The sequence below is a fragment of the Dama dama genome, chromosome 29 (genome assembly GCF_033118175.1).
Source record: "Dama dama isolate Ldn47 chromosome 29, ASM3311817v1, whole genome shotgun sequence".
In the NCBI taxonomy this organism is placed as follows: domain Eukaryota; kingdom Metazoa; phylum Chordata; class Mammalia; order Artiodactyla; family Cervidae; genus Dama; species Dama dama.
The window spans coordinates 29,100,204-29,123,832 of NC_083709.1; the positions used below are offsets into that span (position 1 = coordinate 29,100,204).

Sequence of the window (23,629 nt, forward strand, 5' to 3'; positions counted from 1 at the left end):
TGAACATAAAGCATCAGAAACTTTCCAGGTGTGTAGTGGTTGCAGACAACACAAGAGATGCGGGTTTGATCCCTGGGTCAGGAAGATCCCCTGGAGTAGGAAGTGGCAACCCACTCCAGTATTCTTGCCTGGAAAATTCTTTGGACAGAGAAGCCTGGCAGTCTCCAGTCCATGGGATCGCAAAGAATCTGACACGACTGAGCATGTCACAGCAAAGCATCAGAATGCTTAGCACGTGGTATATACTTAATACTTGTTACCTATTATTATTATTTTTGTTAATCCAGTCTGCTCCTAGGAATCATGAGGTTTAGTCAGAGGGATTTGCTGAAGGGAATCAGCTAGTTAGTGGGAGAAGTAATACTCAGACTCATGTTTCCTTTCTTCAAACCTAGGAATCCTAGCCAATGCATCCTTCCCGAGCATTGTTTGTAAACTCTCTTAAGCACAAAGGTGTTTTAGGGGCATCCACGGGACTTCCCTGGGGCTCAGACAGTAACGCGTCTGTCTACAATTCGGGAGGCCCAGATTTGATCCCTGGGTCGGGAAGATCCCCTGGAGAAGGAAATGGCAACCCACTCCAGTACTACTGCCTAGAAAATCCCATGGACGGAGGAGCCTGGTAGGCTACAGTCCATGGGGTCGCAAAGAGTCAGACATGACTGAGCGACTTCACTTTCACTCTCACAGATAATTAGGCTACCACATGATTGGCTCTGATTACTGATTTCTCTTCCTCATAGCTTTCTTGGGGTTTTTTGGCTCAAAAGTATTATTTGTTTAGAACGTTATCACTTCCCTAACATCTGCTATAAATATTTTGGCCATTAAAACATTTTCATTATTATCAGTGTAAATCCTTCTTTTATATATATATCAGTCTTCCCCACATTTCTGTCCCTTGACCTCGCCACCTCATTCCAGGGAGTCCTTAGAGTTTTAGACAAAAACCTTCTTCATTCTCCTTCTGTCTTGATTCTGATCCCTGTAGCTTTGAGTTTCTTCCTGTTTGGCATGTCCAAAATTTGCACTTGTCAATATATATATGTATACACCTTGTATCTAGTAGTTTTATGTCAGTATTCCGCTCTGCTGGCTGTCTATGATGTGAGGCCACAAAACCTAACCAACCTGGTAATTCTGTTGCTCTGCGGCCCACTTCCTTCAATACAGTCGGCCTAGTCTTCTCATTTCTCAATCTCGTTTGCTCTGAACATACACAGACACACTCATATACACAAACATGCCCCTGCAATAAAGTAGATTTATATTAAGTTCTTTTAAAACTAAAGAGTAAAACACCATAATATATTTCATATTTTCCTCTTTTATGAAAACCTTGTAAAGAGGCTCAAATTTTTCTGCATCCTTTTGATATGACTAATATGGAGATGCACCTTTAGTAATAATAACATCTAGGAAATACTAGTATTCTACAAAACAGTGCTCCTTGAGTTAAACAATAAGCCCTGACAAAAGAGAGACTTTTTTTTTATTGTTTGCACAAGAAATTGAGAAATATCAGCAAGAGAAAAAAAATTTCACAGTAAATTGTGTCAAAATAATTCAAGGAAATGTCTGTTTGTTACTCAGACAATGTAAGCAGTCTGAAACACTGTTCATTTATGTTTTATCTTCCAACTCATGTTTACAAAAACTGACATTTCAAACAACCTATTCTCTAATTTGTCATCCTGGAATGACAGTGGCCAAAGATACCGAACATTATTTTCCATTACAACAGTACTTTCAGTCTTTAAGATGCATAGACCTGTGCTCAGTCAGAGAAATAGATTTTCCATTGAGTCACATCAACATGAAGGGTTAAAAGGGGTTGGTGTGAAATGGCGGTGAAGAGTAACTCTGGCTATTCTCTGTGTGTGTGTGCTTTTGTTTACTCTTGGTGGTAATTATACTTTCTGGTAGAAATCTGGCAGTCACATGGTTGGACTTGATTTTGAGTGGGTCAGTCCTATCAAGTTATAAGATGTATTTAGGCTATAGAGGGATGCCTATTGAAGTTTAAAGAACAGTAAGTTTGTTTTTCCATTGTAACCTATGAACTTAGACATCCAAAAGTTTAAGTTTCATTCTTTTTTTCAGGCTGCAAAATTTGGTTTCCTTTTGTTCTGCTTACTCACTGAAAGTCCACATCTGTAGCTACATCTGTATCAGTCCATGGCAAAGTAAGCCCAGGAGGGAACTGCACAACCAGAAGCCATAGGCAAGATTTAGTATTCATTTGACATCCTATATTTTACAATGTCAAGTGGACATTATGGCTCCATTTTGTTTCATTCAAAACAAACAAACTATTATAAAAAGCATAGTCTCCTGTGCCCTTTATAGAGTCTACCTCTGTGTTCCTTTGGATATTTATTTTGATAGATTTTTCAAGCACAGACAACATAAGAAATACAAAACTAGAGCAGAAAGTACTGTTCACCTATGTAAATGGAATAAATATAATAGCCTATAAAAATATATGTGGAGAGAGGGAATGAGCCTGGGGAGAGGCAAGTGATAAGGAGGTGGAAAGTGATTTCTTTTAAGGCCATAAATGACAGGTAACTTCTAAAAATCTTGCTGTAAAGGTAACAAGAATGGTAAATAAGAATGGATGATGTATATATATATATTGTGTGTTAGTCGCTCAGTCTTGTCTGCCTCTGCGACCCCATGGAGTATAGACCATCAGGTTCCTCTGTTCATGGGATTCTCCAGGCAAGAATACACAGAGTGAGTTGCCATTCCCTTCTCTAGGGGGTCTTCCTGACCCAGGGATCGAACCCAGGTCTCCCACAGTGCAGGCAGATTCTTTACCATCTGAGCCACCAGGGAAGCATATATATAGTATATATGTATATGTATAGTATACTATACATATACATATATACTATAGTATACTATACATATATACTATATAGTATACTATACATATATATAGTATACTATACATATATATAGTATACATATACATATGTACATATATATACTTGAAAAATAAAAGCTTCTCAGCACAGAATGAAAATATTTTGATTTGATTAGACTGTGATAGTACATACATGACTCATCTTGATTTCCGTGAGTATTTAACTGAATTATAACCTGTACTTAATGCCAAACACTAACATTGGTAGCCTAACTAAAGGAACAATGGTTGCAATTAATGCCAAAGAGAGTAACACATTGCAGAAAGAATGATATTCAGGAAACCTATTTTGTATTCCTATTAATCTTAGAAATGTTACCTAAATTCCTCGTGCCTCTGTTGTGCCCTTGAAAATGAGAAATAATTTATGTCCTTCCTTACCTCCTGAGTTACAATGATAAATATGTAAAAGTACATTGAGCTTTTTGTGATAAAAGTTACTATAAAAATCTAAGGTGTTTTTATTATTATATCAATCAAATGGGATCTCAGACTAAGTTCCTTTTTGAAGACCCACGACTTTTTTTATGGATGAATCGTGAAATTGTATTGGGAAATATATTGAAGCTACCTCACAGGGGAGACAGAAGATTTTATGCCTTATGCAAGCCTTTTAAACTTGGTTACAATTAGAAATGTAAGAAGCTATTTATCATAAGATACATCAGGAAATTAATGAGAACAAATGAAAATGTTTAAGAGACAATATATAAACACAGGAATTCTAATTCTGGCTTCATCAAATAAATGTGCTAAGTCACCATTTTGTTCCATAATCTTAGTTACCTTGTATGGACTACTTCCTCCATGCCAGGAAGTCTGAGTACTTCACACTTATGGCTTCATTTAACCTTACAGTGATCCTAAATTAAACAATATCGTTACCATTTTATAGATCAGAAAATCAAGGCTTAAATGAGATAAAATAACTTATCCAAGACCCAATAGTAGTGGAGTCAGGTTCAGATCCAGATGTAGTTGAAGTGAAAACCCAAGCTCTTAAAATTTTCAAAACTGTAGCTCCTAATAAAGCAACATATCAATTTCTATTTAAAGGAGTAATCTTCAGACAAACCATACTATTAAAAAACTTATGAGATATTATATAAATATAGGCACTTAAAAGATGCTTAAAGCAAACTAAAATGGGTCTTTTGTCAAAGATTCAGGAATAGTTAGAAATAGGAAATGATTATGTACTGCTCATCTGACCTTCACCTGAAGATAAATGTTATATCTGGAAAGATACAATTAGTTGTCTTTTTTATAATAAAATTATAATCAGTTTTAAATAAAAATATTTTAACTTTTAGATATTTCCAAACCTTCCACTATTTTGCCTTTATACATCATAGAGAGACTGTTTACCTTAAAAATCTGTGATCCTATTTCCCACAGAGAAGAATTAAAATGGGGAATCATTTTAAAAATAAATTTTGCACTTAAAATTTTTAAATTATTTTTTATCATTCCTAATGTATTGCTATGCTTTTAGAAACTATATATCATTTGTGACAAAAATTAGACAGGAGTGATCTTTATAATAATTTCATGCTAAAATACTTTTCTGTTCAATAAATTTTTCTTTTTAAAATTATCTTTTCATTTTGAAATATTACAATAATTTGTATTTGTAAAATATGTTTGTCTCACATTTCAAACTTATAATGCATCTTTTAAACCTTATGTAAATTATCATCTTTAAAAAGACCTACTTGTAGTGACAAAGAATAGGTTAAACAGTTCTTTGTATGCATATTTTTAATTTACTTAAGAAAGCTAAAAATAAAACCCATAGCTTAAGAGACTCATTAAAGCTGGCAATTCAAATTTGTTTGACTACTTGTAACAAGCAGGAAAATGTCTCATTATCACAAGATAATATAATATCACCTAAAAGTCTGGAATTCATTAAAAATATTTCTTAAAATGTGTATATAGCCATCATTATTTAAACTAATACCATAACATTATGGAAAGTGGTGTTATGGAAGGGAGAAATTACTTAACATAAACTTAGATTTCTCTGTCATGGAAGACCACTTGCAGCACTCATTCATTTGTGTGCTTGAATATTTTTAATACCTCTTGGTGTTACAAGGCATGAAGGATTTTTGCAAAAAATGTTGAACAGAAACATGTTTGAGATTCCATGACTTATATTTATTTGCTTACTTCCCTATGAGTAATCAAATGGCAATTTCAAAGTTTAAAAATTGTTTTTTAATATATCTAAGTAGTTCAATAACTGGAAACATACACTACTATCTTAAATTTTTTCTCATCATTTTTCTTGACAAATTTATTTTCAATTCTTTCTCACCCCACTGTGATTTATGCAGCCTTTATATTGTCAATTAAGTGCACTCTGACATTGATCAAAGTTTTGGAGTTACACAAAGTAAAAACTGATCGATTTTCTAAAACTGTGTTAACCATGTCTTATCAGCTTAAGGTATCTTTTTAGAAAGGTTGCTAAAACTTGAAATATAAATGCTGCCTGGAAAATGCACTTTGTCCTCTCATACTTCCACACTCAAGAATGCACACCAGTGAATTTGCAAACTATTCAACAAAATCGAGAACAAGATACAGTGCAGAGTCATCAGTGAGTCAAGAAAACAAGGTCACTGGCTATATTCTGGTTCTTTTACATTTTAAACTTTTTGCCAAACATTTATTTAAATAATGCATAGAATTTCATGTCCCATATCCATAAAAGCAGAAGTGTGTAGATGTAAAGTGTGCTGAGAGAATCAGGTGATGTCAAAATACATATGTGGAATTTCTTGAGTTTCCTGAAATAACCCATAGTGATTATCTGAGTAAAGGGGGTGGGGTGGATGAGATAGAACTCTCATTCTTGTAAGAAGCTAAAGCAGATTCGTTTCTGTGGTTGACGACTTCTTTGGCTATTCTAAAAGCCACCCTGGAATCTCTCCTGTGGCTTCATTGGCTATTCTAAAAGCCACCCTGGAATCTCTCCTGTGGCCCCATCACTTCAACAAAAAGGTCAGGTTTACCTCCGTTTATGGTACATACACTCCTCTGTATCTGGTTAATCTACTTTTCTTACAACAAAAGGAAAATTTTAGAGCCCATTTGGAATCTGTTTCTAATACTGGAGTCAGAGAGCTTCCTCTGTCCTATGCTCTGAAAAAGACGGAATTCTGTTTTTTTAATCTATGATTAGTTTAAATTGGCCCTTAATCTCTATTTACACCCAACTTCACACAACTTTATTTTGTTCTAATTGTTTCTACATTGTAACTATGACTAGGAATCATGACTAAGATGTTGTGTCCCTTTGCAACTTTTCCTTACAGCTTCCTCTCCCCAAATAATTTTTAAAACCGGTGGACTTCTCTCACCGCTCCCCTCCCCCCATTAAAAAAACAGATCCCGTTCCGGGCGCCCCCTCTCTGCCTGCCGAAAGCATTTTAATGACAGTTTACTTTAGCGGTCTATCAGCCGACTGCTGCCTCTGCCACCTGAATTTCAATTTCTTAATTTACAGCCCAGATAAAACAGAATGGAGCAGGATCTGGACTGCTCTCTACATTGGGTTGGCCTTATCAAGCGTGAAGTTTGGCGCATTGCAAACGTATTCAAGTGATTATCTGTTGAGGACCTCTCGAGCCATCTCCATCTCTGCAGCGGGCTGATAAGACAGCTGTTTCTCTAGCCGCTGTCTCCCCGGGCCTCAGTCTTCTTCTGATACAAACTCTGCCTTTGTCACCGGGCGCCGGTGCGGTCACTTGCTCTATGGGGCAAGGGTTTGATCTGAACACACGTGGGGGAAAAGTGGGAGTGTGTGAGACAGCAGAGGAGAGGGGAAATGGGAGGGGGAGGGCAAGGAGAGCGAGATAGAGGGGAGGAGGGAAAGAAGGTAAGGGATCGAGGGAGGTGGGGGCAGGGCTGCGTGCCGAGCAGCGTTGATATCTCTGATTGACTGGTTGCTCAGCCCGGCTTTATTATTTCAAATTAGACGTGCATCGCACACAAGTGGAAACATAAATCTTGAATATAAGAAAGAGTCTCCGAGCCTCGGAAGCAGAAAAACCGCTTCTTCCCAGGTCCCGGCAAAGGGACCGGCGAAAAGACTGATTGCCACCAGCTGAGACAGATGGTTTCCTTTAACTTTGCAAACTGCTATTTTTAATTACTTGTATTAATTTTGCATGAGATGTACCGGCTCTAGGAGGAAGCTTAGAGCAGGCTGTTAGCACCTCTGGAAGAAATGGACACGAAGCTCTGATTTGCCCTTTCTCACCTCCCGTTTTTCTTACTTCACCCTCCCTGGTCGCCTAGATCACCCTTTGCATGCTCAGGAAAGACGTGAGTTTATCTTGCTAAAAGTTGGTCCCAAGTAAAATAGAGGAGGGAAAAAAAAAACATGAGGGCATTTGTAGGAGCGTTTACATAAATGATCGTTGACCCGAAGCTGCAAATAAATTTTCTGAGACACTCTGGGGCACGTGCAACAGATTTTAGCCTGAATATCCGCTGGCAAATGATCTAAAGGAGAATGAACCTCATACAAATTTTGCCGAGAAAAAAAAAAGCGATGGTGGTGGGGAGGAAGAAAAATATAGGCTGATTTAAAAATTTTACCGAGGCACTACATTACGTTTAATTTAAAAAATTATACAATTCATGTGTCTTTAAGTGTAAACAGTAACCTCAGAATTTAGGGTCAATTCTTGCTGAAGTGTTCCCTTTAGCCTTTTCCATTAAACAGGAGTTTAAAGACAAAATTAAAGAGAAAGTAAAGGATGTCTGTGATCCTGCTCACTGCCATCTCTGGCACAGTCCCTAATGGAAAGTGTTTGCAATGTAAAGGGTTTCCTTGCAAAATAGTCTCCGAGGTCACTCACCTTCTGATAGAAGGCTTTGCCCCTTTGCCAGGCGAAGGAGGGAGCAGGGGGAAGAATTGGGGGAGGGGAGAGAGGGTTTGACGGGTAGACGTTTTTGTTGCGATTCCTCTGGGAATTTCGAGGATTAAAAACTCTGGAGTAGGTTTAGTAGACTTTTTGATGACTACCTGGATTTGCATTTATTTTGTATGAACACACTGATGACTGGCAGGCTCACTGGGGGAAGAAGTGTCTGAAAGGAGGAGAGTGGAGTGTGCACAGCCAGTTCGGGGCACTTAACCTTCCTGGCGGTTTGTCACTATGGCCGAGTCCTAGCAAAAGCAAGCCTATTCAAAATAAACGTGTTTCTATGGACAGGCGAGCCTCTTCCTTAAAGTCTGTAGACATGAAATTTCCCCCCAAATTGCAGTTTCCGTGTCTCACTGGGAGGGACAGAGAACTCTATTAAGCTTTGCAAACCTGTAGTCAGGCTGGCTCGACTTGTCTCTGTCCATGGTGCTAATTCCCGCCTCATTCTTTTGCCCCGCTGCCATGTTCTAAATTCAAGTAGCATCAGTTTTTTCGACAACTTTTCTTCCCCCCTGTTTTCTAAACCGTGCAAGTAAAGTTGACATACTTCTTTAGGAAGGATAAATAAAATAGTAATCATCAAGCTATATATTTCTTACGCAGGCAGTAAACTGTCACAGTTTCAACATTATGAACCACAGACACTCCCTTCCCTCATCCCAAACAGCCCAACAAATTAACACAGACAAATATTTTTACTTATCTGAGAGGATATGATGTTTGAAATCACCTTAAGCCAAACATTGTAAACTCATTTAAATAGCTTAACTGCTTTATTTGCTTAAAAAATGTTACAATTGTAATTTACAGTCACCTTTATCATAAATCCTGAAAGTATTTTAGAGGATACTAAAATAGAGGATACTATTTCTCCTCAGATCTAGTATAAGGGGGTTATTTATCATAAAAAAATGGCCACAATAGCTTATGAATATTCCTGTGAATGGCTGTTCCTCTATAAAGATATTTTTGTAAAAGAATCAATTGAATTCATTATTTTTTCCTGCTTTGAGAACCATTCATTTTGCAGCTTTCTCTATGTCAAACTTTTTTTCCAAACTCTCAATGACTCCCTATAGCTTTCCTTCTCTGCTGCAATTTAAAATAATATTAAGTACTTCGAAGATATATAAGAGCTAACAAGACAATCATAATTCAAATGCTTTTCTAGTGCAAGATCAGGTGCTCTGGATAATTCTTTACCCAACTATGAATGAAGAGGGATTGATTATAGGTGCTTAATGTACAATGTGAGGTTTATACCTGGTCTTTATTAGTTGTAAGATAGAGTATATTAATATTTCAGTCTATAACAGTATGAATTTCAAAGTGAAATCTACATCGAGATATCATTTGTTTTAGTGATTGTATTCCATTTTTTATTTTTAAAAGTTGGAAAACTACAAGTTACTTATACTATATCCATTTAAAAGTTTTTAAATTTAAAAACATTTGTTTTACTGAGGAAGTAAACTAGTATTTTAAGATGTTTTCAATTTCTTAAATAATTTAACTCCACTTTACAGAGAAAGAAACATGTTGAAAATGACATTTTGAAAAATATTTGCTCCTGTGAAAAAAACTGAAAAAAGTATATATACTGAATGAGTAGAATTTAGCATTTTGTGTTTGAATGGACAAGTTTACCATTTTTCGGGTAATTTCTTTAATGACATAACACATATGCTGGATTTTCATCACTCCACACCACACCCAACTTTCCATATCCACCCTCCCCCAAATCTTGGAAAAATATACTGCTGTTACCTACAAAATCTTTCTTGTGGATACAAACATCACAAAATAAACAAAGTATTAGTTTCTACAGTTAGACAAAACTTATGTAATTGTAAGCTAATGGTAAAGATTTTCTTCAGATTGCTGAAAATATTACATGATCAATTGCAACTCATTCAATATTAAGAGCATATTAACAAGGAGAAAAGACAATTTACTTCATTGGTAATTCTGACTAAACAGTATTACACTTTTTCCCAACTGGCATTTATTATTTTATTTTTTGTACAGATCTAGGGGGGAAGGGAATGTTCGAAGGAAGATGACAACAAACGGAATCTTCCAGCTGTTTATTCATACATTGATTATTGTGGATGAGGTGGAGACTTTCTGTTTTTTTCCCTTAATTTGTTGTTCCCTCCACCCCTTTACTCTCTTTCTTCAAAAAGCTTTGCTTTCTTCTTCCCCTGAGTTCCACGCAGGTCTAGAAAAGAGTTTTAAGTGAAATTATGACCCCAGGCCTGTTGTTATATAAGATGTAGGGGTGGGGATTACAGCATGATAATTATAAATGGTAGTTATATAGATTCAGGCCTTCTTTCCCAACTCCCAGTTATTTTTATCCAAGGATCTCAGATATATTATATGGGCTATATGGGAAATAAACAGGTCTTCTTTTTTTTGTCAGTAAGCATTTATCAGCACTCAAGGACACTTTCAAGGAACTATGATTTACTTCAACTTTATAGTCATTTTGCATTGTGACTATCTGTCCCTTTTCCCTCCATCCCACTCCGCCCTGCTGCCGTCTCTAACTCTTACCAGTGCCTCCTCTTTCCAGCATTCTCAAAGATAGCGGCTAGTAATAAACAAGTAAAGGAATTTCTTTTGGAAAGGAATGAGCTTCTAGGGAAGATATTACATTGTGTAAGAATTGTAAGTACTGTGTAGGAAACTGGTGCTATTTTTCAAGATTAAAAGAAGAAATTCAAGCTGAAAAAGAACCTAGGTCAAGTGGATATTGTTTCTTCTTATACATCAAGTCGATCCTGAGGACTACAGTTTCACTTGGAGGATGAAATAAATACCATGAATAAAACTCAATTTCAGCTTCCTGAATGTTATTAATATATGGAGTTTAATAAAGTAGTCTTCATCTATAAAGCAGAAGGGTTGACAGCACTTGGTCTTCTGGTTAAACTTTCTAAATCCAGATAAAGGCTCGACTATCTTTACTGTCAGCAATACATGTGTGGTCCAAGAACTGTACCGCCAGCAAATGCAGAGGAGTGGCTTGTTCTAATTTTATATACAGCTGCTCTTTTTGAGAGTCATCATACACCTCAAAGTGAAGGACGTTAGCTCAACTCAGTACCTCTTTCCCTGGACAGGATGTTTTTCCTGCACTTTCCTATTGTAACATTTAGTGATAGGTAATGCAAACCGTCCAGCTTTATTTGAAAGCATTTCTGACTTCATTCTTTTCCTAAAAAGAAGCTTAAAAAAACCCAAACAAACAGCAGCAATATGCATATATTCAAATAGAGAAACACATAAAATCGCCTACTATCTAACTTAGTATACTGGAACACAAATCGAAAAAGGCATGCGTGCAAGGAATGGATGTACATTCATCCCTTTCACTCAGATCAAAGACAGGGAGCTCTCAATGACTCATACATACCGGACAGAGTTTTAATGTTATAAAGAAACATGCCACAGATGCGGCAGTGATGGCAAAGGAAATGAGTCTTTCCGAAGCAGAAAGGTTTAAGAAGAAAGGAGGTCGTGCCATATCGCAAACTCTGATAGTACAGTTCCAACCCTCCCACGTTGCTCTCTCCCCATCTCTTTTTGCTTCTTGCATTTCCCTTCGCCGCCAGTGTTAAGTGTGTACCTCTCCGCACAACTTACCTTGAAACGGGACTCCATTGAGCTCTCGAGAGTGACACAAGCACCTAGCCAATCATATCGCGCGGCCTCGCTTGGGCGGACTCAATAGAACCGCCTAGGCCAATCAGGATCCTAGGGAGATGAGCAAGTTGCGTTGTGAAGCGACCTAGCGTATACTTCCGCGCGTGCTGCTTGGGATAGGAGCCTGGCAGAGCAGCTGCACACACGGCAGTGCGGAGGCAGAGAAGGGGTTGGTGATACCGTGCTATAAATCTGTGGTCCAGTCCACCTCCCTTTTAAGACGTCCTCCCCCCTTATTTCTGTTCTCAGTTAGAGATGCAGCAGCTTACTCCTGTAGCGACCTACTAAAAAGCAACAAGGAGAAAGACATCGTCTTTTTGAAAAAACGTTCTTTCGTCTCTTTCTTTGTTCCTTCGTTTGTTTTTCTTGCCCCTTTTTGTTTAGTTTAAAGGCAATAGGAGGGTAGTCTCTCCGTCTTTTTAAACTCTCTTTTTTAAGTTTCCCCTCCCCGTTCGTATTTTTTTTTTTTTTTTTTTTTTTTTTTTTGCCATTTCTTTTAGCGTTGGACTTTGGGGTCGAAAGCATTTCTTTTTATTTGCTTCTTTTAAGCCGAGCACAGTTTAGGTTTCGTGCTGTCTTAAGAGAACTATCCAGCAGCTTCTTGCTCATCCTTATTGGGAGAACTGCACCGTTACTTTAAAAACACACATACACAAAAACCTTAAGGGAGAAAGGTAAGTTTCGGTTTGGTTTCTTTAATCATTAGTTGCAGCGATGCGCTGGCAAACCCAGAAAACCTGTAAGTGAGCGGAATACAGAATAAGAAGTTAATTGCACATGTTTGTCTCATTTCAAAGCTACTGCTCAGCTTTTTAATTCTAGAGAGCTAGACTAAAAGACAGTGGACGCATGCTTGACGTATTGAATATTCGCAAATGTCAGTGGCAAAAACTTAAGTGGTAAATGTGGCCAGTGTAGAACAGGGAGGGGTACATTGGGAGTCTAGATGTTGAGTGAGCTTCGGGATTGAGGTTGGAAGTTCATTTCGTGGGAAGAGAGGGATAACTTGGGTTTGGGGGGGGGGGGGGTGGATGCATGCCTCTACTTTCGCGAAGCAACCGAAGGACCGTAGAGGCTTTAGAACCATTAAGGGGAATCAGAAGCCTGGACTTGCAGATTAGACCAGCGAAAACCCCATACTTAATTGCATTAACCAGATAACATGTGCTGGGGAGATAGGATTGCCAGATGGAATTTAGATGCTGCACCAGGCAGCGAGTTGTAGTTGACTGAAAAAAAGTACATGCCGCCCGAGGGCTGGGGCTGGGGCTGGGTTGGGCTGGGTAGAAGCTGTCAAAACTCATCATTGCGAGGTATGCGGACTCGAAATCACGGTCGCCAATTATCGTGCTTCTGTTTTAAAAGAAGATAGCCAATTTAAGGCCGAATTCTTAAGCCTGTACCGGATATGAGATTCCCTTTGTTCAGAAAAGCGTAAATAAGATCCTTAGAGCTGTGTCTGTGGAGGGGCGGCTGCAAGGAAGCCGAACTGTGCTGGGCGCTGGGAAGTGGATTCCAAGCCCTGTCCTTGGTCCTACGCGGCTGACTTCGCCTTCTGGGCGAGGGGGAACCCCTTAGCAGCCGACAAGGCTCCGCAGCCACCTCAGTGGCGAACTCGGCTACACAGCCCTCACTCACCCTCTTCCTTGCTGCCGCCCCCCCGCCCCCCGGTTTTCTCGAATAGCTATTGTTAAACTGACGCCTGAAGAAAGATGGTTGGGGATGAGACGCTGGGCAGACTTGCTTCATTTTAAGTTTTGTGATTTCTCAGGGTTTAGGAGAAACCAGGGGGCTTTCTACTGCGTAAAAGAGAAGCCAGGGTAGAGGTGGGATAGGGGGAGGATGTTCGCGCTGGAAGGGGGATCTTGGGGCGAGGCGGGTGGAGGGAGCGGTGGCGGCGCTGGCTTTGCCTAAGAGAAGTTTAAATTATTGGCACGAGGGGGTGTGGGTGAGTATGTGTGCGTGAGAGCGCCCGTGTGGTGCCAGAGAGGGAGAGGATGGGGAAAACATACAAAGCCGGCTGGGGTTAATTTCCCTTTGCTCCCCTCCCCACCCACCCACCTGGTTCGAAAAGCCAGCGCTCGGCCGGCCTCCTCTGGACCCGACTCCGCCATCTCTGGGGCAGTGGGGGTTGGGGATTGCACGGTGGCACTGCCTACCACAGGATCTCAGCGGCGAACAGGACTTCGTGTGGCCATTGTTGCTTAATTTATGCCCAGCACGTTGCCACGTACCCACCTATTTCACGTTTGTAAAGAATTAATATGAGAGCTATACAACTGTGGGAAATTGGAGGTTGGATACATTCCCCGTTTTCCATTTTCAAGTATAGGTTAGTGAAACTGATGTCGAGGCTGGGTGTTTTCTCTCGTAATTACCAACTGCAGATCTGGCTTTCTTGTGGCCCGAGTGAGAGAAATAGTCAACCATTTAGAATTTACTCTTAACACCGCTGGGCCAGGTTGGATGTCGCTGTACTTTCTCCGCGAACAGGTTCTTTTCCCGCTCCTACTCATGTACAAACACTCCTGTTGGTTACGATTCTAAACCTTCAGCCTTTTCCTACATTTATTATACCCATCCTCTGGATGTTGAGAGTGCGAGGGAAGTGGAGGTGATTTATTTCTTAGGCCTACAGTGCAATCTATAAAATGTAGTCTTAACATGGGGGGAGGGTAAAGAGTGGACATTAATAACCTAAGAAATTATTTCCCTACCAGGAAATCAGTTCCTAAAAGTCAGGGGAAAAGGTGTGAGTGTTTGGGGGAATGGAAGGATAGGAAGTCTGGGGCTTCCTTGGTAAAATGGCTTCTTAAATGGGACATCTGAAAGATTTATTAGAATCTGAACAAATAAGTCTGAGAAAAGACAAAATGCCGAGTGTTTAAATATCACCTTTTAGGGGATTAAAAAGTAACTATTTCTCTTAGTTATTGCTTGGTCTGACCTACACCAAGTACTCCTGGGTTCCCCTTCCCTCTTTTAGCCAAGTGATTGGCAAGCCTACTTTATAAAGCTTAACCTATTCTGGAGTTCTCCAGGAAAATGCAGTGTTAGCTAAGTAGAAGCGCTTTGGAAGACTTGGGGAACTCTGTTGAGAAAGAGGACTCCCATAACTTCAAGAAGTCAGTTTCAGGAAGTAGGGTGTCCTAAGAAATTCTAAGAGTTTTAGGCTTGGATTGGCAAATTTGGTAGGCCCATTTTTGCCTGACATTTGAAAACAGGCATTCTTAGCAATCCCGCCTGCCCGGGATGGGAATATTATAATTGACTGTTTAGAGGGAGGTCAGAGAGACGCAGGCGCTTTGAGCCATTTTCCCAGGAACCCGTACAAAGTCAATTAAGGTCATTTAATTGCAAATCGTTACTGGAGTGACAACAGAAATGCTGATATAGAATCAATTGGCTCTTTCTGGTGTCCCTCGTCCGGGTCTCCCAAGTTGAGGGATGGACTGTCTCCATTTCGATCATGGCTGAGCCCCCTGCTCTACTGTGTCTGATTTAACTTCGCCCAAGAGGGCAATTTTGTCTCCCCTACCCTCGTCCTGGGTTAGAGCAGTCTTTTCCCTCTTCTCCCCCAGCCCCGCCCGTCGCGTGGGGGCGGGGAGCGCTGGCCGCCCTTAGCGGACCTTGCTGCATCAAACCCGCATCATGCCCTTGAAGCTGTAACCTCGGTCACGTTCTTGCGGCGACTCAGCCGCCCACTGCTCAGTTCCTTTCTCTTACCTCCTGCGATTACAGGTAGGTTTGACAGGTGATATTTTTAAATGTAGTTTTTTAGGGGGAAGGGTTAAAACGGAAGCTTTTGCAAAGGGGGGGAAAAAAAAAACACGACAGGTGCTCTCGTAATTAAACGGCTGAGCAGGTGTAAAAACGTGCTTCCGCCGCGTGGTTTGGAGTCGGTTTTGACTCCCAGCCTTGGGTTTGAGGACAGGCACAGGTTTTTCCTGAGGAAAGAGATTGAGCTGGGCGTGGGGGCGGGCCAAAGGATATACAGCGATGGGACGCTCCCTCGGAGAAGAGTTGGCCATTTCGGGGCTTCGGTGGGTGGTGTTGGAAGGATGCGGCGAGAGGCAGGCGCTAATATAGTCGAGTGCAGGATTTCCTACTTTTGCGTTTGAAGCAGAGAATAGCACCCCGCACAGGTACTCAGGGCTTATTTGAACATCAGATTCCATCTAGAAAGGCAGAGAAGGGCAGCGCCGGCAAACCTTTAGTTTTTCGCGGAGGGACCGGACCCTTCCGCTGTGAAGTAGGGAAAAAGCCCATTAGCTTTGCTTGCAAGATGTGAGTATATGTATGTATATATACTTGATACACATAATATATCAAAGTATCCCTCGCGCGAATCGCTCTGGTTGCCGGTTAGCGTCCGGAGCCTCGGGGTTTGCAAACTCGCACCTGGTATCTGACGCTTCTGGGTGCGCGACGCTTTCCGCGCTGCCCGGGGAACCTGGTCAGGGAGCCTGCTCGGAATCGGAAGCCGGGAGAGAAGGACGGGAGCGGCCGCAGTCAGACGTCTGCTCCCAGGCACCGACCCTCGGGGCGCCCGGGCAGGGCACGCGCCGGCGGCAGCAGCCGCGGCGCCGCGAACTCGCCGCCGGCCCCGCCTCCTGGCGCTCTTCCAAGCAAGCCCCTCCTCCCCGCCCCGCTACAAACGGCGGGACCGCGGCGCCCGGGCGTCACTGAGGCAGCTGCCGGCCGGTTGAGGAGGCCGGTCGCCGGCGCGCGCGCGGGTGGGGCGTGGGTTCTGCCGGGTTCCAGTCCGCCTTCCCGCCACCGTCAGAACTGGGGACGCCGCCGCCGCCGCCGCCTCTCCGCGGAGCCCGCCCGGAGCGAATCCTCCGCGGCTGTGTGACGGCCGGCGGCGCGAGCAGTAGTCGCTGCAGCCCCGAGTCGCAGCAGGCAAGTGCAGGGGGCGTGGGGTGGGGGCGGGCACGCCTCGCCGGGCCGTGAGTCGGTTTCGGACGCCGAGGCGGAGGGCGGTGCGCGCCGCCGCGGCGCTGGGCTGCGGAGTCCGGCCTCGCCTCGGCGGGAGCCCCCGTCCGGGCTCGGGGCGGGAACGCTGGTGGGGGCGGCGGAGGTGGTGCACGGGAAGTTCCTAGAGCTCGGCCCCTGGCGGCGGGAGTCGAGGGAATTGGGCGCCTCGGGAGGTGGCACCGCCCCTCGTGTGGGCACGGGCTGGTTGGGGGCGGCGGGAGCCGAGCGGGACCAGTCGCGCCCGGCAGCGTGCACGGGCGTGGACGTGCCCGGGTACGGCCGCGTGTAGCGCGAGGAGCTCTGCGCCGAGACGCAGGTGAGTGTATTGGAGGGAAAGTGGGGGCGGGGGCTTTTCTAGAAAAAGGGCAGGATTCCGGCGGTGGACTGGCACCTCCGCCTTGTGGGAGGTGGCGTGCACCGGCCGCCCCGGCCGGGTGCTATCAGCTCGCGTGCCCCGTGGTCCGGCGCCCCAGCGCGCGCGGCCCCCGGCGCTCTCGGGGCGTCTGGAGACTTGCCGCGGTCGCGCAGTGTGCGGAGGTTTGGGACCGGGGGCGCCCGGGGCAGAGCGGGGAGGCTCCTCCGGCCGCTCTCGTCCCTGGCGCCGCGTCAGGTGAGGTCGGGTGCAGCCGCGGGAGGTCGCAGCTCGAGGTCGCACCCGGGTTTGCGCGCGAGCGGTGCGCTGGGCGGGAACCGCGGGTCGGGTCGGGCGGCCGGGTGAGGCAAGCTCCCGGCTTTGGCTCGCGGCGGCGGCAGCTGCCTCTTGCTCTGCCAGCTGCGCCCCGGGGCGCGGACGTGTGAGCGTGCCCTGGTGAGACCGGTGGCGTCTCGGGCGGACCTGCCTCGCTTCACCAGCAGGTGCTCCTCCAGTGGTCGTGACAATGACCAGCAAACAGCCTTCCACGGCGTTTCCTTAAAAGCCGGCTTGTTATCCTAGAGGGCTGGAGTGCAGAACCCTGCCTCTAGATGGGAGCCACAAGCACGGAGTCGTAGTTGTCCAGTTGGTCATTTAAATAGTGTGTATTTTAAAAGATCGTCTTTACGATAAAATTTTTTATCTCATATCTTCTCTACATTTTCTAAAAATGTGAGACGAGGGTTTCTTATCGACGCTCTACTCTTTTTTCTTTCCCAAAGGATGGCGTTTAACAATGCCAAACGAAATATGTCCGGCAAGGACAAAGAGCTTTTAAAAACTTAATATTTCGGTGGAGCTAGCCATAATAATTCTATCTTCATAAAAATGTAGCTTAGTCCAGAAGTTACGGCAAATAAGTCCATTTAGGAACACTGCTAATACCATTTGGGGTGTAATTTCCCCATCCCCTTAAGTAAAATCGGTTTGTTTGAAATACTGTTCAGTTGCCCTTGAAGACAACATTGTCCACAATTGTTTCCCCCAGAGTCGTTTGAATTTTTCATTTGTGCTAAGGTCGCTTTTTTTTTTTTTTGCGGAAGCTGATCTGGAGTCTCCATTTTGGTGAGCAGGCGGAAGAGGTTTCCTGGATCTACTTTCTCATCTGGACCTTTGGCTCTAGAAATGCGAGGCGGACTTGCTGGAGGAACTGCAATATACTGCGTTTGTTTTTGAGCTGTTCCTTATAATAGGTTTGTAGGAATGTTGATGTAACACTCTTTGGGGGCGCGGGGGAGGGCGTACATACTTAGAGAAAGTTCTCTTGGAAATGGAGGTAGAGCGATGAGGGGCCAAGAGGGTTCTGGAGAAGCAGCTTTTGAAGGAACACATTACATTTAATTTTCTATGCTTCCTCTAGTTTCTTTTACTTCTTGAGAGAACATTTTTGTGTTTATGTGCTCAAAACTGGCTCCTTAATGCCCTTTTGGGTAACTTTGTGCTGCCCCCTTTCGGGGAATAAGGTTTTTGTTTTCTCTTCAAAGACGAGTCGTAGGCGTTTAAGGCGTCCTTTCTCCCCCTTTTTAGGTATTTTCTTCTCTGTGTCTTGTTTACTCTTAGAAATTATGTCCGGTCATCTATTTAAGCTGAGCACACTCTTTCCCCACGATTCGAGAGGATTTTAGGTTTAGGATATTCTCCTAGAATCGATCAAACACCCCAAACTGGTCAATGTCCATTAGGCCTGTTATTTCCTACCGAACCTAGTTTTCCTTTTCTAGGCTCAGGATGTGTTAGTAGTTAGAGTTCCGGTTTTGGTTTTGGTTTGTGGTTGGTTGGTTCTGGTTAATGCTTCTTCACCAGAGAAGCGAGATCCTTCTGTCTGGTTGGGCGCTTTTAGATGAGACCCAGCTCCCAGTTGGTTACTGGAGAACAATGCTCGAAGTGGCATTTCTGCTTCCTCATTTCTTAGTCCAGCTTTTGGATTTTGTGTATAGACAGATGTTCCTGGATGAATGCTTGTTGTCCCTTTCAGCCTTTCTAGCTTTCTGTGCTTTTCATGCTAATGTGATTGCTAAAAAATACTGTTTTACCTCCTCAAACGTCTTTTTCTCTTCTAGAAGGAAGGTCCATGTTCTCTTTAAGGACACAACAGAGCCATCCAGAATACCCCAGCTTCTAGGCTAGGGTCAACCTTTTTCTCTCTATTTGATTGGAGAGGAATCTTTCTAAAAAGTGTGATGCCTTTTAGGCCGCAGCATGGTGCAAGAGCACTACAGTGGCAAAATACTCTTTCATATTCTTCCTAAATACTTTGAAACAGCATCTTATCAAGACTGACTTTTCCCTCACCTCTTTGATGGTTTGGGCTGTCTGGTAGGGTCAGTTCTTTTTCTCTTACTCAAAATCTTATTAAATTTACCACGTTATCACATTCTTATTGCTACCTTTCTCACTGATCATGTTTACCTGGAAGTAAGGAAGGTTGGAGATCCACAGTATTTAGCCTGGCCAGGTTAATTTTTTTGCTCGTGTGGGGGAATTACATAGATGAGGTGGTGTGGGGTCTGGATGGTGTGCCACCCTGTGGAAAACCTACTGTAGCTGTTTCTGATTCTTTGGAAAATCAGCTGAACAGGCCAATAATCATTGTAAGCTGCCACATCAAAGCGTTGACGATGATGATGTTTTCTTCAGCATTGGTAGTTGGTTGGAGGCAGGGACGCTGAATGGGCCCATGACCATAACGCCTGCCGGTACTTCGGTTTTGTTCTGGGTCCCACAGAATATGCTGCTTGTCCTGCTTAGAGGCTGTCTCAGTTGTTAACATTTAGCTGCCAGGTTTGCTGCTTTGTGCTCATACTGTGTTATAGAAGTGTTGGAAATCCAAGGCTTATGCACTGGTGATGCCACACCCAACTCTTGAATTAACTCTGTGGAGGACATTAGATGCATAGAATGTTTACTTGCTTTGGCCAGTTTCATTTTGCAGATGTGGAAGTCTTCACTGTTTCTGGTTAGCTCCAGAACCCACGTGTTGTGTACTCTGATGCCAAATCCATTGTTTTGTTTCTAATTTGGAAAGAACATTTATCATCTATTTATTTGATTTTAGATACTGGTTGGTTTGCAATGGTTGTTGATTTTTCTTTGATTTCAAGTGCTAAGTAGAAACAGAAGGCACTTAAGCTTAAAGGCAATAATTTGTTTTAAGGTTTTTTTGTGTTAAAAGATAGGCTTTTTTATTGTTTAAGTAGAACTGGTAACTTGAAGTCTGAACTAAAAATAGGAATTAGCATAGAGTAAAATCTTACAGGGGTTTTATGGTATATTTGAGAAAATTTTCACTAACAAGAAATGAACAGATTTGGCTTTTAGCATTCATCATGTATATCATGACTCTAATTTTAGTAAGGTCACAGGAGAATTTTTTTTTTCTAAGGAAAGAAGACTTTCTGTATCAGTAGCCTTGTTTGTAATCCATCGTATAAAACAAAACAAAAGGCGACTCCTCTGTAACACTGTGCTAGGTGCATCTCGTAGCCCTTACACCAGCTAATACAAATGCTAAGTTTCCCGAGATTAGTTTACGTAAAAATACATGTTTTTGGTACAGATGTTATTTATTTTCTCAGCGCTTTGGGTTAGCTTTTGAATACATCAATTTCACTAATATTCTTAGCTGTATATTTCCGTTTACAGGGTTGCTCAGTAGTTCTGTGTGATGACAGATAAGGGTTTTCCTTGTAAGCAGCCTTTATGCAGAAGATAGGTGCTTTGGCAAGGAGTGGAATAAGTAAAGTAACAGAGAAGGTCATAGGAATAGGTGGTGTGGGGTTGAAATCGAACCAATTTGGAGGTTGCTTTATTAATTGCAAGTAATTGTGTTTTTTTTTTTTTTTTTCTTTTTAGTAAACTTGCACTTTCCTAGTATTTGTCTTTATTACTGATTTCATTATATCAGTTTCTGACTGAAAATGAGTAGCAAATAAGGTTCGACAGTCAAGACCCTCTTTGCTGCTTTTAGAAATTATTTGAAAAAAACCAAATGCTTTTTCTCAATAGACTTATTTATCCTGAGACAGTTACGGTAAAATGTTAGGCTTTTTTTTTAAATCATAAAGGTTTTGTTTTAGCATCAGTTAAGTTTCAGACTATTAGGTTGAGGTATCTGTATGTTTTTTCTTTCCCTAATAGTGGTAGATTTATACCCGCCTTTTTCCTTGACTTAAATAGGAGAAGGCAATGGCAACCCACTCTAGTACTCTTGCCTGGAAAAGCCCGTGGGCAGAGGAGCCTGGTGGGCTGCAGTCCGTGGGGTCGCACAGAGTCGGACACGACTGAGCGACTTAGCAGCAGCGGCAGTGTTCTCTTTTTCCCCAGAATTTTGGTTGTTGCGGGTTGTTGATTACTGGAGATTATTTCAGTAGCTTTAAAGACTGTTAATGGAATATCACAAAAATCCTTATTCTCGTATATATCAGGCTGACTAACTGTTCTTTCAGTATGGGTTTTCATTTTATTTTGTTTGGCTCTTAGTTAGCAGTGGTCAGATTCACTTCAAGCTCAGTACTGCGTTTGACTTATCTCTTTAGGAGAATATGGGCAGTGGTTGCTTCAGAATTCTCTGCTTTTCTGTGTTTGCTTATTATGGAGTCACTGTAACATTGGAATTTCTTGTTAAGATTGAGGAGTTTTGAGACTCTCTGAGAATCTGAAGAAAGCCGTGGGCCTTCTTTGCCTGGAGAAATTCACATCTACAGAAATTTCCATACAGTTTTTGCCATCTTGTTCTCTGGAATAAAGACTATTAAAGTTCTATTTGGGAAACAGGACTTTGAAAATTGGAGTTGTCTTACATTGGTGAGAGCAGGAAGAAGTCACTCCACTGTGTTCTTGTGTGCCGTCGTGTTCGCGGTGTGGGCCTTCAGCCTTCATCCAAGACAGACTCCAAGCTCCCTTGTCTCACAGTTTGTTTTAAAATCGGTTCTGATTTTGTAAACAAATATTATACTTGTAAGGTGGTCTTGTGAGCACAGTGCTGCCAGTTTAGCTACTAAGTTGTCTTGCTTGAGTAGATTTTGTCACTTCAGTTGAAATTCTTCATTTAGCAGAGCCAGGTGGAAAATACTAGGCTGGAATTTTGCAGTTTCTGTTGTCTGATTTTGACTCAGTTACCTGTGTCCTTGGTTTCTTAACCTTTGAGTATAAAACCTCACCCTCCACATCTCTGTGATGGCGTGAAGGTGAGCATATTAAAATATAAGGTTTCCGGCAGTGGAATGACAATGTTTCCTGAATTGGAGAGGTGGTAATAGGTGGATCCCATAGATGACTTTTATATATTTGACTTTCAGTATGTTTTATGAACCATTGTTTTTAGAACATACCATCCTTATAGCATACTGTCATATAATGTATGTTCCTGCCATGAAGAAAGAGAAAATTTCCAGACTGTAGGAAGGTTTTGGGAGAATTATGTCTTTGAACATTTCAATATGGAAATAGATATAAATATATCAATGGAATTTGGAAGGGAAGTTTAAAATGTATTTTTTTCTTGAAAATATAAATGAAGTTAGATTACATGTGAAATTATGAGAATTTAGCCAGCTGACATTCCAGGAATATAAATGTCTCAATTTAAATTTTCCATCTTTTTTTCAATGAGAAATCAAAATCTAAAATTTAAGCATTTACATTAAAATAATCAGTCTATATTTTCTTGATTTGAATTTTAATCTCTTATCAAGGATCTGTTCCTATACATCAAAAAAAAAAAAGAAATTTACACAGAAATAACATTTTTTCCCGTGTTTGTTTTAATACCCTCTCACACCCCAAGTGAAAAGTCATTGATGAATGTCCTGTCAAGTAAGTTATTGGAAATCGCTCACCTGCTCAGTTTTTAAAGGATGTTTAACACTTTTTTATCCTTTAGGCATCATTTGTGTATATCAGAAATAAAAGAAGTATGTCTCAAAGCAAATAAATCACAGCGTATTTGAAAATAGATTCACCAAATTGAGAAAGGTGGGGAAAATATTCCTGCATCTGATGGTACTTGATCTGGAATTTCCTCTGAGCTGCTTTTCAGAAGTGAGCTTTTTCTGTTTCTCCGTCGCTGCTGCTCTGCTGGAGGTACCTGTGGTGACGTGAGGATCACCCACCTTTATTGCAGAGCTATCTAGAATGTTTTAAATACACAAAGTTTATTATAGAGTGAGCAAATTTCTATAATCTATTCCAAGGTAAGGCCTATTTCTGTATGAGTTTACTCAACACCACTTTGTCTCCCCTAGGTGCTACTTACTGGTGCCTGGCTTATTTTGTTTAAATCCTTTGGGCCCTTTCTGGCCTATGACTATGAATGACTCATGGACTTTCCCCAAATACCAGGACACCAGTGCTTTAGGCTTTTATCCTTTCCTTGACTTTGTTTCTGCAGAGAGCTTGAACCACCCACAGCCTTCCTCTCCTCTCTGGGACACCTCTGTGCTAGCCCTTAGTCACCTGTCTCTGCTTCTGAGCCCCGTGCCAGCTCTGCCTCTAGCCTGGCAGTTCTGGGTCAGGCGTAACCTACTCACTTGTCCTTTTCTTTTCTTATTTGGCTTGCACTTTTGCATTGGCCCTTAAACATTTTGTTGCGTTTTACTCACTGAAGACTACCTTCTGTGACCAAGACGATTGCTATTACAGAACAAAGAG

The 23,629-nt window shown here is 42.0% G+C and overlaps 1 protein-coding gene across 1 annotated transcript in view; it reads left to right on the forward strand.

The window, feature by feature from the left end:
* The first annotated feature begins 17,109 nt into the window (after positions 1-17,109).
* Positions 17,110-23,629, forward strand: part of ELAVL2 (ELAV like RNA binding protein 2) — a 136,461-nt gene continuing 129,941 nt past the window's right edge. Inside the window, exon 1 of the mRNA XM_061132961.1 lies at positions 17,110-17,179. The gene's annotated coding sequence lies outside the window, so the exon portion shown is untranslated. The remainder of the gene's footprint in view (positions 17,180-23,629) is intronic.